Source organism: Chelonia mydas, chromosome 2, assembly GCF_015237465.2.
Source record: "Chelonia mydas isolate rCheMyd1 chromosome 2, rCheMyd1.pri.v2, whole genome shotgun sequence".
Taxonomy (NCBI): domain Eukaryota; kingdom Metazoa; phylum Chordata; order Testudines; family Cheloniidae; genus Chelonia; species Chelonia mydas.
The window spans coordinates 261946284-261964528 of record NC_057850.1 but is presented as its reverse complement, the minus strand read 5'-3'; the positions used below and the strand labels follow the sequence as shown (position 1 = coordinate 261964528).

At 53.9% G+C, this 18245-nt stretch overlaps 1 protein-coding gene across 4 annotated transcripts in view; it reads right to left on the bottom strand.

The window, feature by feature from the left end:
* AGAP3 (ArfGAP with GTPase domain, ankyrin repeat and PH domain 3) overlaps positions 1-18245 on the bottom strand; it is a 238193-nt gene that overhangs the window by 33788 nt on the left and 186160 nt on the right. The window lies entirely within an intron of this gene.

Sequence of the window (18245 nt, the reverse complement as noted above, 5' to 3'; positions counted from 1 at the left end):
CCCATTAAAACGGGGTCCCGATCCCATTAAAACAGGGTCCCAACCCACAGTTTGAGAACCGCCGGATTAAAGCATTGGAAAACCTGCCTCATAGTAAGAGACTCCAGATGCTCACAGATTCATAGACTCTAGGGCCAGAAGGAACCATTGTGATCATCTAGTCTAAACTTCTCAAGAGCACAGGCCCTAGAACTGTCCTAAATTAAACTCAATCTAGCTTAACAAAGACTCAACAAATTCTGCATCTTGGCAGGGAGTCAGAATAGACCAGTGTTTCTCAGCCTTTCTGACACCAGGGACTGGCTTGCTGCCTTCCTACGTGTCAGGGAGAACTCAGGGACCGGCACTGGTCTACGGACCGGTCATCGAGAAACAGTGGACTAGATGACCTTTGCGGTCCCTTCTAACCCTGTGGTTCTCTGACTCCATGAAAGAGAAGGCTAGGGGTGAGCCAATCACAGTCTATAAGTACCTACACGGGGAACAAATATTTCTTCAGTCTAGCAGACAAAGGTCTAACACGATCCAGTGGCTGGAAGCTGAAGCTAGACAAATTCAGAGTGGAAATAAGGGGCAAGTTTTAACTGTGAATCATTAACTACTGAACCCTCTTCCCAAGGGCTGTGGTGGAGTCCAAACAGGAATTCAGGCAGGGAAGTCCTGCTGGTGTTGTGGAGGAGGGCAGACGACCTGATCAGAGTGGCTCCTTCTGGCTTTATAATCGAGGAGAGCACATGCGGAGTCTCTGGTCCTCGAGAGACAGCCTCTGCCAGGAGAGTGCCAAGTGGTGCCCCACCTCCAGGACCAGGGGGTGGAGACTCGGTACGTTTTCGCTGCACCAGAACACCCACGGCTGTCCCAGGTCGGCTGACGGGCTTGCGGGGCTATGAAACTGCAGTTTAGGCATTCGGGCTCAGGGACCCTGCGAGGGAGGAGGGTCCCAGAGCCTGGGCTCCAGCCCGAGCCCAAACATCTACACTGCCATTTTATAGCCCTGCCGCGCCAGCTGACATGGGCCAGCGGCGGGTGTTTCACTGCAATGCAGACGTACCCTGAGAGGCTGCCCCCTGGCCAGGGCAGGCAAGAAGGGGGAGCCTTTGGGGGCAGCAGAAGTGCCTGTTCTTATGCTTCTTCTCTTCTCAATGAGCCCTGAGCCCCCCAAGACCTGGGAACCAAACCCTGACCTGCGAGCCCCATCTGCTCCCGAGGCCAAGGCTCAATACACACATCCTCTGCCTGAGCCCTACTAGCTGTTCTGTGTCCCTCACTCAAGGCCCTGTGCTCTGGCCAGAGACCCACGCCGTCTGCGATCCCACGGCCACAGGACTGGCTACAGAGCCCAAGCTGCCATTCTTCAAACCCCATGTCCAATCCTTTGCGGATCCAAAGGAAACCTTGGAAACATGGCCCAAGTGTCTGCAGACAGCCTGAAACTGCAGCTCGGAGGGGCCTGGCCTGCCCCAGCTCGACAAGCAGGGATGCCGGGACAGCAAATCCAGCGTCGGAGGATTGCAGCATGTTTACTTCATTCAAAAACCACAGTGTTCATTTACATGACGTGGCCGCAGAACTCCCTGCCTGCCTCTCTGAGCGCACAGGTCAGGGAACTGCCCACAAACCTTGCCTGCAACGGCTGCCTGCCCACCCCAGCTAGAGCTGGGGTGCCCCTAGGGCCAGGGCTCCCATCTGACCCGCTCCGTGGCCTCGTTGAGCCAGTGCTGCTGTCCCCGGAGCCCTGCCCCCTGCGATGCGCGCACAGCGAGTGATCGGCCTGGCTGCTGCGCGCTCCCCTCCCCTCCCCTCGTTCAGCGCCATAGAAACACGTGTAAAACCATGACACTGACTTTGCCTCTAATTAGCCCTTAATTTACAAGACACACTTGGAAGGGTAATTAGCTGGCACTCCGCTCCTGACGGCAGCATCCATCTCCACTCCTTCCTTGGGGGAGGGGGCCTGCTGGTGGTTGGAGCAGGGAGGATTCTATCTCCCTGTGGGCTGGGGACATGCTCAGAGGGGAGCCTGCCGTCCCCACGGCACAGAGCAGTTCCTCACACACAGCTCCAAGACCCTCCTCTCCCCAGAAAGAGACGGACCCCAGCAGGGTGCCTGAGAGGAACCTCCCCAGACACAGCCCCTGCCAGCGGGCCTGGGGACTGCAGATTAGCTCCCCACCATGCAGTCCCCAGCAGCAGGTCTCCAGAGCCTGAGCTGAGAGCCCCTGCCACCCCACTCCAGGTCAGCATGTCTGTGATTGCCAGCCCCCTACACAGACAGGAAGCCAGAAACGCTCTCTCCCCACAACTCAGAGCTTCAGGGGCAGAGATTTGCTGCAAATCGATCACCATTTATTTCATTTCATTATTAATTGTCCTGTCTTTATTCCAGAGTCTGTAACCTGGCTCTGCACCCAGCCCGCATTGCCAGTTAATCACCCATACCCTGTGGCCATATATCTAGTCCCCTCTTGATGGGTAGGCACCCAGTGCACTTGAGACGGAGACTTTTGGTCAGCAGCGGGGGCAAGGTGTGGAAAATACACACCCACACGCACGCACGGACAATACAGCTCAAAGAACACAGTCACTGTACACCGTAACTATTTCTCCTCCTTTGAGCGATGTCTGTACACAGACTTTCCGCTGCTGGCGGTCCCCACACCGCGACCCTTGCTGAAGAGGCGTACCGGGAGTCCAGCTCAACAGCTACCGTAGAACAGTCCCGCCAGGCTCTTGGCCTCTTTAGATGCCTCGACGGTGGCACAGTGCTGTGCAGATGGAAGACCAGCTGCCGCTTTACAAATGTTCATGAGGGGGAGATTTCTGAGAGCCACTACTAGAGTGGATGAACTCTTGTCGAATGTGCAGTGCCTCCCCAATGGGGGTATTTACTGGCCAACTCACGGCAGAGCCTGCCACAAGATGAGATCCCAACAGAAATTCCTTGGGGTGAAACATCTTCATCTTTAACCTTCTCCCTCTACGCTGTGCAAAGTTGGGGAGATTTCCTAAAGTGTTTAGGCCTGTCCAAATACAATGGAAGTGCTCTACATACATCCCAAAATGTAATTTTTCTCCATCTTTAGTTGAGTGAGGTTTGTGGAAAAGTAGTGGCAGGTGTACGATTTGGTTCAAATGCAATTCAGAAGCCACGTGAGGTACGAACTGGGGGTATGGGTTCAAGGGATTGGTCCTGCTTTGAGCAGGGGGTTGGACGAGATGACCTCCTGAGGTCCCTTCCAACCCTGAGATTCTATGATTCTAAGGTTATCTTTACGGAAGGTGGCTGTGCCATTACATCCCGTAATTCTCCTACTCTTCTGCCCGAGGGTATTGCCACAAAAGGACATTTTGATGGAGAGGCAGAACAAAGATCAGGTAGCAAAGGGTGAACCCACGAGACGTGGCAGAACTCCATTTCCGTCCCAGAGAGCTACAGGTTTCCTTATTGGTTACCACAGGGTGAGAAAAAACGGACCCCCCCCCCCCCCACACACACACTTCTCTGGGCTGGGGAATTACAGAAACAGCCACCACATGGACTCCCAGGGAGCTGAAGTGACAGGCCTGGGCTCTCAGACTCCAGGAGGGAGCGTAGCATGACTGGGTCCCCAGGGCTGAGGGAGACAATTGACGTTGATAAACCCATATTGAGAATTTCTCCCATTTTGCTAGCTAAGCGGATCTTGGGGAGTCCTACCTCCCACGTCTGAGCAGTCTGCCCTTCTGAGGAACAAGCTCACTCTGACAGAGCCAGCTGGTCAGCATCACGCTGCCTGGGGGTGAGTTGTGGGATTTGGACCCAGGATCTGTTCCTGCATCTGAGTAAGGACGTTCAGCGGCAGTGGTAAGGTTATGGGTGGCTGATCTAAACACCACAGATCTGAAGACCAAAATTTCCTGGGCCAGGCCGGGGTTATCATAGTTAATTCGGCTGCTTCCTGCTTGAGCTTCCTGAGTGTTCGTGCTGTGAGTGGAGTTAGGGGACAGGCACATTAAGTAGCCCCGAGGACCATGAGATTAGAAATAGGTCGGAGGTGGATCCTGGGCTCTGTCACCTTCTCAGGCAGAATTGATGACATTTCCTGTTCCTCTTGCTGGTACAGGGGGAAACGCCACTTTAAGAAGATGGACTGAACCCCTTCTTCTCTTCCTGACCACTTGTGATTGCTGAGGTTGCCTGCCAGGGAACTGCAGTCCCTGCAAGGTGAACAGGTGTAAGGGAGCTGTCGTGAAGTACGCAACATTCCACAGTGGGAGCAAAGCCCTGCTTTATCTTGCGGGTTTAGGTAAAACATGGCTGCCATGCAGTCTGTCACCACCTGAACAGAGAGGCCTCTGAGCTCTGGCTGAAAGACTTTGCAAGCTTGGTGGAACGCTCCCAACTCAAATAGGTTTATGGAGAGAGACATTTCTTGAGAGGACCACACAGCATGAGTCTGCAGGTTGTCTCGAGGTGGTCCCCACCCCAAGGAAGATATGTGTCTGTCATTGGTCCCCGACAGAGGGGGAGGAGAGCAGGAAACCCCTTTGGAAACTTTCGCTGGGTCCACTTCAACGACTGTAGGACCTTTGGTTGAACATGCACTTGCATGTGCAGGCGATGTTTGACAGGTTAGTGCACTCTGTGAGCAGCGCAGGTGAGGGCTGGTAGGCTGATGCACAAAGTTCCAGAAGGCCAAGGCATGATCTTATCAACGTCCTGGCCTTGGCACGTGAGTGGGCACAGAGACTGAAGAGCTTTTGAAATCTTTCTGTGGTGGAGTCTAGCATGGTTCCAATAGACTCTCTTGTCCGGGCTGGGGTCGATTCTGGCTTTTCTTTGTTTATTAACAGTCCCAAATGTGAGAACGGAGGAAGAATTTGATAAATGCTGTTTTTTGTGCCTGTTGCCACAAGCTTCTGCAAACCAGCCAGTTGTCCAGATAAGGGAACACCTGGATTCCCATCCTTCTGCAGTAAGATGCTACTACAGCAAGGCACGTTGTAAACACGCCTCTATTGATAGTGCCCTCCTCAACTATAAACCTCAGCTGTCTTCCGTGGGCCAGACAGATCACAATATGGAAATATGTGTCTTGAAGAGCAGTGTACCAATCATTTGGATCTAGGGGTGGGATGATAGTGGCTACAGACACCATCCTGCACTTGATCCTTCTGAAGTAGGTGCTCAACTGGCATAGATCCAGGATAGGCCAAAGTCCTCCCTCCTTTTTGGAGATGAGGAAGTACCTAGAATAAAACAACTTCCCCTTAAGAGAAGAAAGGACCTCTTCTATTGTTCTGAGAGCTAGAAGTGATTGCACTTCTTGAGCTAAGGCTCTCATGAGAGGGGTCCCTGTTAAGGGTGGTTGAGGACTGAAACGTAATAGCATATCTTACCTGTACAATCCGGTCGATGGTGAGAGTGCTCCAGAAATGGCAGAAAGGGACAGATTTTCCCCAAATGGAGGAGGTGGAATAAGTAGTTCCGGAACCACTGGTGAACTGTTCCTATGAGAGCAGTCAAACCTGCTGCCTCGAAGATCCAGGAGACAGGTGAGATGAACCGGCAGAAGATGCAGAGGATTTCCTCCTAAGAAACATCTGCTGTTTCTTGGTGGATTTGTTTGCTCGTATAAGCAACTTGCCTCTGGTCAGGCTGTGGCTTGTACAGTTTACGTGTGGGAGCAGCCAGAGACCTGAAGGTTCCCTAGAATCTTTGAGTGAGTCCAATGCCTTGTCTGTCTACTTCCTAAACAGATGACACTCCTCAGTGGTTATTTATACTTACTTGCATGTCCTGGAGCAATTGAGCCATAAAGACCTGTGCACTGTGTGGACATTGTCCTAGATTTAGATGCTTTGTCTGCTGTGTCAAGGGCCACCAGAAGTGATGGTCTTGCTACCAGGTGACCCTCAGCTATCACAGCCCTGAGCTCATCCCTCAAACTCTGTGACACGTTTTCCAATAAATTTCAACATACAGTCCCAATTAATTCTCACATTTAGTCAGTACAGCTTGATAGTTGGAGATCCTCAATTGTAAGATGGATTTGGAGTAATCTTTCTGCTGTAGAGGTTGGGCACTTCATGGGCTCCTTATCCTTTCACCTAGATCTCTGTTGTCCCTGGCGAGATCCTTCATTGCCTGTTGCTTTAATCAAAGAACCCAGTACAGGGTGGGCAAAGAATTGTTCAAAACCACTGAATGGTACTTGATAGCGTCAATCAACACTCTTTGGTACAGTGGCCAAGGAAACCAGGGTTTGCCATAGTAATTTGGCTGGGCCTAACAAGTCCTTCTTTAGAGAAAGGCCATTTATTTGGCGTATGCAATCCGGTCAAGCCAAGCCACAGTGTTCCTATCAACAATGTTCAAGGCACAAAGACCTCCAGGAAGTTGAATCATTTTGCAGTTCTCAACAATGTGTGTCATCATTTGTGGCTGCCTACACTGGCATAGCGGACTGTCTCTAAAACGCCACCAAAATTCCGCTGCAGCACGAATTCCATGTCTGGCACAAAACCGGTTCAGAAGGCTCCACTGCCTTTGTGGTAACTCAGACGTTGACGTTGACTGGGGTCAGAAACAAGGTAATTATTTGCCATTTTCTCTACGGACCATGAAGCTCGCCATGTGTTTTCTACTGTAAATCCCTTGCCCTCCCTCAGAGGAAGGCCAAACCACCTGGCACAGAGATGTGTGAAATGTCTAAGGGTTTGTGCTGGACACATGGCTCTCCTGGACCATCTTCACCACTATTCCTAGAGTCAAGGCCACTCTCCTCAATAGGTCTTGGAAGGCCTTGTAGTCATCAGGATCAGGTGCCAACAACTCACGGATCACCGTCTTGCTGGAGGAAGAGGAAGAAACCCGCACAGGAATAGGGTGTTCTGCAGCCTGGACTTTCTCATCAGATGGTGAGACATTAATAAGAGGTTCCACCTACTGTGAAGGAGGAATATCCTTCCATACTGGTTCGGGAGAGTAAGATCTTGGCCTAGATTAGGTAGTTGATAGCAATGGGACTGCCCCAAAGTAGCTCCAGGGCTATTGATGTGTAAATGGGTCCAGTGACCAAGGAGGAAGCGACCATGGTTCTCAGTTTCCATAAGAGCCCTTATATCTCTGGTGGTAATTAGAGCCAGTCCTGGACTTTGGGATCTGGGTACGAGGGCCAGAACAACGGCAAATGAACTCTCTGTGTTCTCTTTTAATCCTGAAGAGAAAAAGGACTTTTCTTCATGAAGAGGTGGAGCTGCTTTTCATTCATAGAATCATAGAATCATAGAATATCAGGGTTGGAAGGGACCCCAGAAGGTCATCTAGTCCAACCCCCTGCTCAAAGCAGGACCAAGTCCCAGTTAAATCATCCCAGCCAGGGCTATGTCAAGCCTGACCTTAAAAACCTGTAAGGAAGGAGGGGCCATTGTGATCATGTAGCTTGACCTCCTGTATAACACAGGCCACAAACCTGCCCCAGAATAATTCCTAGAGCAAATCTTTTATAAAAACATTCAGTCCTGATTTAAAAATTGTCAGTGATGGAGAATCAACCTCAAACCTTGGTAGATTGTTCCATGGTTAATTACCCTGACTGGCAAAAATGGATGCCTTATATCCAGTCTGATTTTGTCTAGCTTCAACTTCCAGCCATTGGATCATGTTATAAATTTCTCTGCTGGACTGAAGAACCTGTTAGCAAATATGTGCTCCCCAGGGATAGCACAGTGGTTTGAGCATTGGCCTGCTAAACCCAGGGTTGTGAGTTCAATCCTTGAGGGGGCCATTTAGGGATCTGGGGCAAAAATTGGGGATTGGTCCTGCTTTGAGCAGGGGGTTAGTCCTGCTTTGAGCAGGGGGTTGGACTAGATGACCTCCTGAGGTCTCTTCCAACCCTGATATTCTATGATTTATAGACTATGATCAAGTAACCCCTTAGCTTTCTCTTTAAGTTAAATAGATTGAGCTCTGTGAGTCTGTCACCATAAGGCAGGTTTCCCAATACTTTACTCATTCTTGTGGCTCTTCTCTGAACCATCTGCAATTTGTCAACTTCGTTAAATTGTGGACACCAGAACTAGACCCAGCATTCCAAGAACCGTGCCACAAGTGCCAAATACAGAGGTAAAACAACCTTTTATCCCTACTCAGGAGTTTCCCGTTTACGTATCCCAGCCACAGCGTCGCACTGGGAGCTCATGTTCATCTAACTGTTCACCATGACCCCCAATTCTTTTCCAGAGTCACTGCTGGATAGAGGATAGAGTCCCCCAACCCGCTCCCTCTGAACAGCTTGGAACCTGCAGAGCAAGCTCCTCATGGTACTGGCAGTGACCAAGGTACCAGGGTCAGCACTGGAGGAAACTCTTTTGGGGAGGCCAGCGAAGGAGACTCTGCTACTGGGCAAATAAGGAACTCAGCGCGGGTACTGAGGCTGATGGTAACCAAGGGCAGTACTGCATGATGGCTCTCACTGGAGCCTTTGACACTGCTGAAATCGGAACCGCTCGTATCAGTACAGGAATGGTCTGTCCCAAGGTCATCGGCACCAGGTGACCTGGGTCAGTCAGTCTGGTCTCAGCATACGCCTTCATGGAACTCTCTCTCTCAGCCTTGAGCACTCACGGGCTCTAGCAGATGGGCCTGGAGAAGGAGCTCCCTCTCTGCCCTGAGTACCTTACGCTCCTTCCTTCTTCTGTTGCAAGGACATTTCTGTGGCTCAGACGGTATCTTGATGGCCACAGCAGTCTGGTGCAGCAGGTGCACTTCCCCTCAGATGGCATCTGATGTTTCTGCCCTGGGCAAATCAGCATCAGAGGCTGGGTGCATGGACCTTTCTAGAAGCAGTGTTTTAAGGCAAGATTCTGTCACTTGCTAGGCCCTCTTTGAACATGATTTACAAAGGGGACATCTGTCAGCAATGTGCCTCTTGCCCTGGGAAATGGGGCACTTCGTGCAGCCTGCATTTAATGGCATCCCTGCCTCACAAGACAGACAGTTCTTACATCCTGGGGATCTGTGCTCAGCCCTGACAACTGCAGGGCCACACAGTACCCCCAGGAAAAGGAAAATGTCCTAACACAGGTATGGGAATGCTGGGCAGTCCCAGGGCAGGCAGCTGATGGCTGGCAAGTCATGGGGGATGAGGACGGAGTGCTGGTTCAGTTCCAAGCCTCCTAGGTCCACAACAAGGTGACTCATTATCTCCGCTGGGCAAGGGGCCAGAGGCTGATGTTTTGCGGACATCCCACCACTTGCGGCCCGTAGGGGATCAATACCCTGGGTATCTGAAAGCAGATGCAGCTGGAGTAGCCCTACTGCTGACTTCCAGCACCTCCAGGACCTCTGTAAGTGGGCAGAGCTGGGTCAGAGGCGCCCGGAGGTGACAGCCTGCCTGGGGTGTCCTGCTCGGTTCTGCTGCCAGGCGCTCCTGCCGGTGCGGACCCAGTGGAATAGACTGGAGAATCCTTGGCTCTGTTACTGCATGAAGCCATCAGGATGTACCAGCCTGACCCCCTGCCCTGGGCTACACAGGTGCTAAGCACAGGAGTCGGCTCCCTGCTTCTCCCCGTGCCAGACAGAAAAGCTGCTGGATCGACTGTTATTTCTATAACATCAGCCATTGCCAGGCAGCACCTGGGACAAAGCTGGGACCCTTCACAGACCTTCAGTCTCTGTCAGGGGCCACCACCGTGGGGAGGATGGGAAGACCCTGACTCCCTCCCACGGGAGGGGAAGACCTGACCATGACAAGACGTCATGTCACAGCCCCATCTCCAGTCCCACAGATCAGACCCTCAGCATCTCCTCCTCTAACTGGGATATTCCCATGGCTATGGGGGCCAGGAGATCATAAATTGACATGCACGAGCCATCCCTCACAGACGCCAACCCAGAGCCAGCAGGAGCTTGTGGAGCTGGTGCAGCCTGCTCTCAGACCCCACGTATCACGGGAATGCTCAGGACCCACACCAGGAAGGCACGCTCAAACCATGTGGGACCCCTCAGCAGCACCAGATTCTCGCTGGCTCCATCAAATACCCCAGTAGAGCAATCTGGGCCAGCTGAACCAGGCTTCACCTCTGCAGGTGGGTTTCAGTCTCAGGCAAGAGCCGCCCAGGCCACACAGCTAACAAGAGCGCCCAGTTATAACAGCCGATGCTAACAAAACGAATTTCCAACGGGAGACTGAACTTCCTGCTTCAGGGCGTACGACTGTCTCTGACTCAGAGATTGGGAAGAGACCTTTGGGGTGGGGGTGGGGGGGCACATTACGCTGCCTCTGCTATGGTAGGGCTCTTGCAGGTCCCTCTGAGGCTGCTGGCACTAGCCGCTGTCAGAGCCAGGCTCCTGGGTGGGGTGGGCCCAAGTCTGACCAGGACAGAGGCTGTGGGGGAAAGATACTGGACTGGGACTCCAGGGAATAATTAGATTCTCTCTGGCTCTGCACAATCTTCCTTGGTAATGCTGGCAAGTCACCTACACCAAACTTTGCCCAGGCACCTCCCACGGTGCGTTTCACATCTTCTGGGTGCCCAACATGCGACACCGGAGGCCACATTTGTAGAACAGCTTATTGCTCACGACTGCAACCACAGTCAGTGGGTACGGCCCACTGCCGCTGGGCCCCAATGAACCACGCTCCTCTCTCCCGACTTGCACCCCGCATTGCTGGGCTCCCTTCACCCCGCAATCCCTCCTTTCCTCCCTGCCTCCTTCCCGCCCGACTGCCTGGCTCCCTGCTTAGCCCTGCAGTGCACAGCTACCGTACGGTTCTGACAAGTAGCGGGCGAACCAAGTCCCAGCAATTATCTCTAACTAGGGTTAGTGATTACACTGCTGGGTCAGAGAAAACCAGTCTCTGGGTTTCCGTCAGGGAGGGAGGCGAGAGAGGAGGGGAGCAGATGCCAGCACTTGGGTTCCTCCCAGTCAGCATGCCCCTGCGCAGATTGTGAATGGCTTTGCCAGCAGGTGCAGGGCAGGGGCTCAGTGTGGGGACTCTCCTGTGCCACAGAGTGAGGGTGTAACACAGACAGGGCAAGAACATGGCCCCTGGGTGCCCAGCATGGGGAGGGTGTATGGCCTGCGTGAGAGCAGGCCACCAATGGGTCCTCAGAAAAATTGGAAAATAAATTATAAAGCAATAGTGGGGGGATGTACCTGAGCAGAGCGATCTCTTGGAAGCTATTTCACAGCGCTGTGCAGCTGAGAGAGTGCTCTGCGATGGAGGTGGGGAACCACTGGGCAATCAGCACAGACCTGAGAGGAGGGGCACAGCACACAGGCTGCGGGGCCCAAGCAGCAGCTGGAGAGGCAGGACTGAACCTCCAGGAAATCCAGACTCCAGCTCTGCCACCCCGGCCAAAGGTCACGTGTCCCCGGAATCTCCAGCCCGACACGTCCAGTGCAAAATACGGAATGAGACTCTCACCACAGTAAGTCAGGGTTCTCTCTGCCTCCCCAGGGCAATGCCCACTGGCCCAGAACATCTGGGCAGCCGGGGCTGTCAGGATCCCCACCTCTCTGTCTGGAGATCACACCTGAGGCATCACAGACAGGGGAGGACGAGGCCCCACCTGGCTGCAGACTAGAGTTATTGTGCCCCATGCACTCTGCTCTGGGGAGGGAGGGTCTTGCATGCAATCCCCTACCAGTGGGTATTACACCAGCATCATGTGAACCGAGCTCCAAGTAACCTCTCTGGCTGTGCCTACATTGGAGATGTCATTGTGTCTAAATAGGATTTTAAACACTGGCCTGATCTGACATGGTGAAACTCTGCAGGTGTTCAAGGAGCACTCAAGGAAGACAAGGCCATTGTGGAGAAGCAAAATGAATTTCTTGTATTGGTCTTCACTGCAGAGGATGTGAGGGAGATTCCCACACCTGAGCCATTTCTTTTTACATGACAAATCTGAGGAAATGTCCCACATTGAGGTGTCATTAGAGGAGGATTTGGAACAAACTGATAAACTAAACAGTAATAAGCCACCAGGACCAGCTGGCATTCACCCTAGATCGGTTCCTGGAGGATCGGTCCATTAATGGCTATTAGCCAATATGGGCAAGGATGCAACCCCATGCTCCAGGTGTCCCTAAACCTCTCACTGCCAGACTGGATGACGGGATCGATCACTTGATAATTGCCCTATTCTGTTCATTCCCTCTGAAGCACCTGGCATTGGCCATGGCCGGAAGACAAGATACTGGGCTTAGATGGGGCACTGGTCTGACTCACTATGGCCGTTCTTACGGTGTAAACAAGGACAAGATGAGGTCCACGCTGTGCCAATAATTCCATTGACAAAAAGCCTGTTTAGCCAGAACATTTCCTAACATGGATAAATGTCAAGTAATGCACATTGGAAAAAATAACCCCAACTATACATACAATATGATGGGGGCTAATTTAGCTACAGCTGATCAGGAGAAAGATCTTGGAGTCATCGTGGGTAGTTCTCTGAAGATGTCCATGCAGTGTGCAGCGGCAGCCAAAAAAACAAACGGGATGTTAGGAATCATTAAAAAAGGGATAGAGAATAAGAGGGAGAATATCTTATTGCCCTTATATAAATCCATGGTATGCCCACATCTTGAATACTGCGTACAGATGTGGTCCCCTCATCTCAAAAAAGATATACTGGCATTAGAAAAGGTTCAGAAAAGGGCAACTAAAATGATTAGGGGTGTTGGAACGGGTCCCATATGAGGAAAGATTAAAGAGGCTAGGTCTTTTCAGCTTGGAAAAGAGGAGACTAAGGGGGATATGATAGAGGTCTATACAATCATGAGTGGTGTGGAGAAAGTGAATAAGGAAAAGTTATTTACTTGTTCCCATAATATAAGAACTTGGGGCCACCAAACGAATATTAATGGGCGGCAGGTTTAAAACAAATAAAAGGAAGTTCTTCACTCAGAGCACAGTCAACCTGTGGAACTCCTTGCCTGAGGAGGTTGCAAAGGCTAGGACTATAACAGAGTTTAAAAGAGAACTGGATAAATTCATGGAGGTTAAGTCCATTAATGGCTACTAGCCAGGGTGGGTAAGGAATGGTGTCCCTAGCTTCTGTTTGTGAGGGGGTGGAGATGGATGGCAGGAGAGAGATCACTTGACCGTTACCTGTTAGGTTCGCTCCCTCTGGGGCACCTGGCATTGGCCACTGTCGGCAGACAGGATACTGGGCTGGATGGACCTTTGGTCTGACCCATTATGGCCGTTCTAATGGCAGTGCTAAGGTGGAGCTCTCAGTGCTGCTCCAGCCCCAGCAGAGTGAGACTTTGGGTCCATCTGGCATAAACGGCTTGGGTTCAAAGCCTCATGAAAATGGTGTCTCTTGGCTGAGGTGCCCTGCTTGGATTTGTCCTTGAATGTTACAGTAACTGTCCAGCCCTTTTTACATTCGCCATGCCCAGCAAAAAAGGAGGTTTTGGAATAAGCACAAGCTGAAAGACCTGCATCTAGTAGACACAAGAAATTGCCTTTAAAGATGAGTGATAAAAAGGACAATGAGGGGTGATGAATCCATGAGTCTAGTGAGCATCATGTTAAAATCTCATGAGCTAACAGGTCTCTGCTCAAGGCTATACAGAGACCCTTTAGGGATCTTTTAAAAGGCATCTGGACAAAAAGACAGGGCAGGCACTGTCCATGTGGGGGTAGCAAGCCACAAATATACACATCCAGGGAGACACTTAAGAGCAATTCATAAATTCTAAGACCAGAAGGGGCCACTATGGTCATCTAGTCTGACCTCCTGTGTAATGTAGGCCTTAGGACGTCCCTGAATTAATTCTCATTTGCACTAGAGCAAATCATTCAGGAAAACATACAATCTTGATTTTAAAATTGCCAGTGATGGAGAAGAAAACCAACGAGATGTGGCTCTCCATTTCCGAGGCCAAACCAAACTATTGCCACTTTAGAGTGCAAGTTTTCTGCACAGAAAGCTTATGGGAGGACTTCAGCCTAAGTCTTTGCTCACTGTGGGCTGGCCTACACTTAAACTCAGGTCGATCCAACCACGTTTCTCGGGGGGGGGGTGGGGGGAGGAGGGGGTGACAATCCAAACCCCTGAGTGCCAGAGATATGCTGACCTACCTCCCGGTGTAGATGCATGCTTCCCTTGACCTCGCTACCATTGCTCAGGGAGGTGGAGTTCCTACAGTGGCAGAAAAAACCCTTCCACTATGGTACGCTGTGTGTACACTATGGGGTTTCAGTGGCTATATTGCAACAGCTTTGTCTCTGTAGCGCCTGCAGTGTAGACGTGGTCTAAGTGCCAAACCTCCCAGTGAAGGAACTTCTGGATCCAGCTGTAGGATCTGAGCTGTGCCCCCAACTCTTCCATCCCTTTCTGAAATAGCAGGCCTAGGGACAATCTGCCTTGCACAGTGGGTCAACCATAAAGGCTTCCAGCTCCGCTCCCCTCTGGGTCGTGGTGATGGCTATGAGGAATGAGGTCTTGAGGGAAAAATGGAGAAGGGAACAATTCTCCAGAGGTTCAAACAGGAGTTTCCCAGCTCACTGAGGACTACGTTGAAGCTCCATGGTGAAGTAAGCTCTCTGACAGGAGAAAAAAGGTTGAAGGGCCCTTAATGAAGCTTGCAGTGGCTGGGTGACCAAAGACTGACAACTCCGCAGTGGGGGTGTGTGAAAAGCTGTAATGGCAGCCAGGCAGACTTTATCTGAGTTCAGCAATAATGCCATGATTCTTTAGTGTAGCAGGAAATTGAGACTGTCCATACGGCGAGCCTCTAGAGGAGCCACAGATCGGTGGCTGCACCAAACCTGAAAACGTTTCCACTTCTGTAGGCAAGTGTCCTTGTAGTCGGTTTTCTACTCTAGAGCAGTACTCTGGGCCTCTGAGAGCCAGCTAGTAGCCAGGCCCTGAGGTGACGTGACGAGAAGTTGGGGTGGGCCATGGAGCCTGACTCCTGGGTGAGGAGATCCACTGTCAGAGGAAGGCAGAGAAGCAGCTGCAGGAACATGGGAACCATACCTGCCTTGAGGAGTCCAGTGTTGGGGGATAAGAGTATAGCAATGCGTGAGGCCAAAGGATAATGAGGGCACCTCCCAGCAAACTGAATCGGCTGCACTTCGTGTTGAATGAAGAGATCTCTCTGTGGATGACCCCAGGCGAGCCATATCCATCAGAGCACTGCATCATTCAGCTCCCACTCAGGGTCAAGACAAAAATGCCTGCTCCAGGAGTCTGCTACTGTGTCCTGCAATCCGGGTAGGTAAACCATTGAGATCGCTAGGCACCTGTGCCACGGCTTCATGGATTCTGCACACAAGGACTGGGATCTGTTCCTCCTTGCCCATTTATATAATACACTGCTACTCTGTTGTCCAGCATTATTCTTACTGAGTGGCCCTTAATATGGGGTAGGAAGCGATGGCAGGCGTAATGGGTTCCCGTATGTTCACATGGAGAGTTACTTCCCGGGGGCCTATTTGCCCTAAGCTGTGAAGTCCTGGAAGCGTGGGCCCCAGCTGTCAGAGAGGGGTCTTTGGAGATCTGTGTATGGGGGAGGATGCGAGAACAGAACTCCCACAAAGAGCTCTTGGGAATCCTTCCACCAGTTGAGAGAGCCAAGGACCCTCTGAGGTATGGCCGTCGGCTTGGACAGACTGTGTTCGCTGAGGGTGTAGACAGTTGTCAGCCAGGCCTAAAGACATTGTGGGGGGTGTAGTCTTGTCAAGGGGGTTACGAGCATACAAGCTGCCATGTGGTCCTGGAGCTGAAGGCAAGCCCTCGCTAAGGTTTGTGGGGTCTATTGTTTTGTGGGAATGAGATTGGATACTGCAGCGAACCTACCCATGGGCAAGTATGCTCTGGCGGTGATCGAGTCCAGAATGGCCCCAATTAAGTCTATCAGTAGCATAGTGCAGCCTTTTCTGTGTCAAGGAGGTGGCCCAAGGAACGGAATAGGGATACGGATAGGGCTTTGATGGTTGATGATTGCACCTCAAGAAATGAACAACCCTTCAGGAACCAATCATTCATCTAGGGAAAGACGATTATTCCCATTTGATGGAGATGGGCTGACGGCCATGAGGACCTTGGTAAAGACCCTTGGGGCAGTGGAGAGCACAAGAATATGCTCAGCGCAGGTGCGGATCTGAGGACACGGCTGACAAAATCTTGGATCAAGAGCACCTGGGCACACACAGCCGGGCACACAGCACCCACGGGGAGGGGAAATCGACCGGAGGGAGAGAGCGCCCGGGCACACACAGCCGGGCACACAGCACCCATGGGGACGGGAACTCGACCGGAGGGAGAGAGCGCCCGGGCACACACAGCCTGGCACACAGCACCCATGGGGACGGGAATTCGACCGGAGGGAGAGAGCGCCCGGGCACACACAGCCGGGCACGCAGCACCCACGGGGACGGGAACTCGACCGGAGGGAGAGAGCGCCCGGGCACACACAGCCGGGCACGCAGCACCCACGGGGACGGGAACTCGACCGGAGGGAGAGAGCGCCCGGGCACACACAGCCGGGCACGCAGCACCCACGGGGACGGGAACTCGACCGGAGGGAGAGAGCGCCCGGGCACACACAGCCGGGCACGCAGCACCCACGGGGACGGGAACTCGACCGGAGGGAGAGAGCGCCCGGGCACACACAGCCTGGCACGCAGCACCCACGGGGACGGGAACTCGACCGGAGGGAGAGAGCGCCCGGGCACACACAGCCTGGCACGCAGCACCCACGGGGACGGGAACTCGACCGGAGGGAGAGAGCGCCCGGGCACACACAGCCGGGCACGCAGCACCCACGGGGACGGGAACTCGACCGGAGGGAGAGAGCGCCCGGGCACACACAGCCTGGCACGCAGCACCCACGGGGACGGGAACTCGACCGGAGGGAGAGAGCGCCCGGGCACACACAGCCGGGCACGCAGCACCCACGGGGACGGGAATTCGACCGGAGGGAGAGAGCGCCCGGGCACACACAGCCTGGCACGCAGCACCCACGGGGACGGGAACTCGACCGGAGGGAGAGAGCGCCCGGGCACACACAGCCGGGCACGCAGCACCCACGGGGACGGGAATTCGACCGGAGGGAGAGAGCGCCCGGGCACACACAGCCGGGCACGCAGCACCCACGGGGACGGGAACTCGACCGGAGGGAGAGAGCGCCCGGGCACACACAGCCTGGCACGCAGCACCCACGGGGACGGGAATTCGACCGGAGGGAGAGAGCGCCCGGGCACACACAGCCTGGCACGCAGCACCCACGGGGACGGGAAATCGACCGGAGGGAGAGAGCTCCCGGGCACATACAGCCTGGCACACAGCACCCACGGGGACGGGAACTCGACCGGAGGGAGAGAGCGCCCGGGCACACACAGCCTGGCACACAGCACCCACGGGGACGGGAACTCGACCGGAGGGAGAGAGCGCCCGGGCACACACAGCCGGGCACGCAGCACCCACGGGGACGGGAATTCGACCGGAGGGAGAGAGCGCCCGGGCACACACAGCCTGGCACGCAGCACCCACGGGGACGGGAACTCGACCGGAGGGAGAGAGCGCCCGGGCACACACAGCCGGGCACGCAGCACCCACGGGGACGGGAATTCGACCGGAGGGAGAGAGCGCCCGGGCACACACAGCCTGGCACGCAGCACCCACGGGGACGGGAACTCGACCGGAGGGAGAGAGCGCCCGGGCACACACAGCCTGGCACACAGCACCCATGGGGACGGGAACTCGACCGGAGGGAGAGAGCGCCCGGGCACACACAGCCGGGCACGCAGCACCCACGGGGACGGGAACTCGACCGGAGGGAGAGAGCGCCCGGGCACACACAGCCTGGCACGCAGCACCCACGGGGACGGGAACTCGACCGGAGGGAGAGAGCGCCCGGGCACACACAGCCTGGCACACAGCACCCATGGGGACGGGAACTCGACCGGAGGGAGAGAGCGCCCGGGCACACACAGCCGGGCACGCAGCACCCACGGGGACGGGAACTCGACCGGAGGGAGAGAGCGCCCGGGCACACACAGCCTGGCACACAGCACCCATGGGGACGGGAACTCGACCGGAGGGAGAGAGCGCCCGGGCACACACAGCCGGGCACGCAGCACCCACGGGGACGGGAACTCGACCGGAGGGAGAGAGCGCCCGGGCACACACAGCCTGGCACGCAGCACCCATGGGGACGGGAACTCGACCGGAGGGAGAGAGCGCCCGGGCACACACAGCCGGGCACGCAGCACCCACGGGGACGGGAACTCGACCGG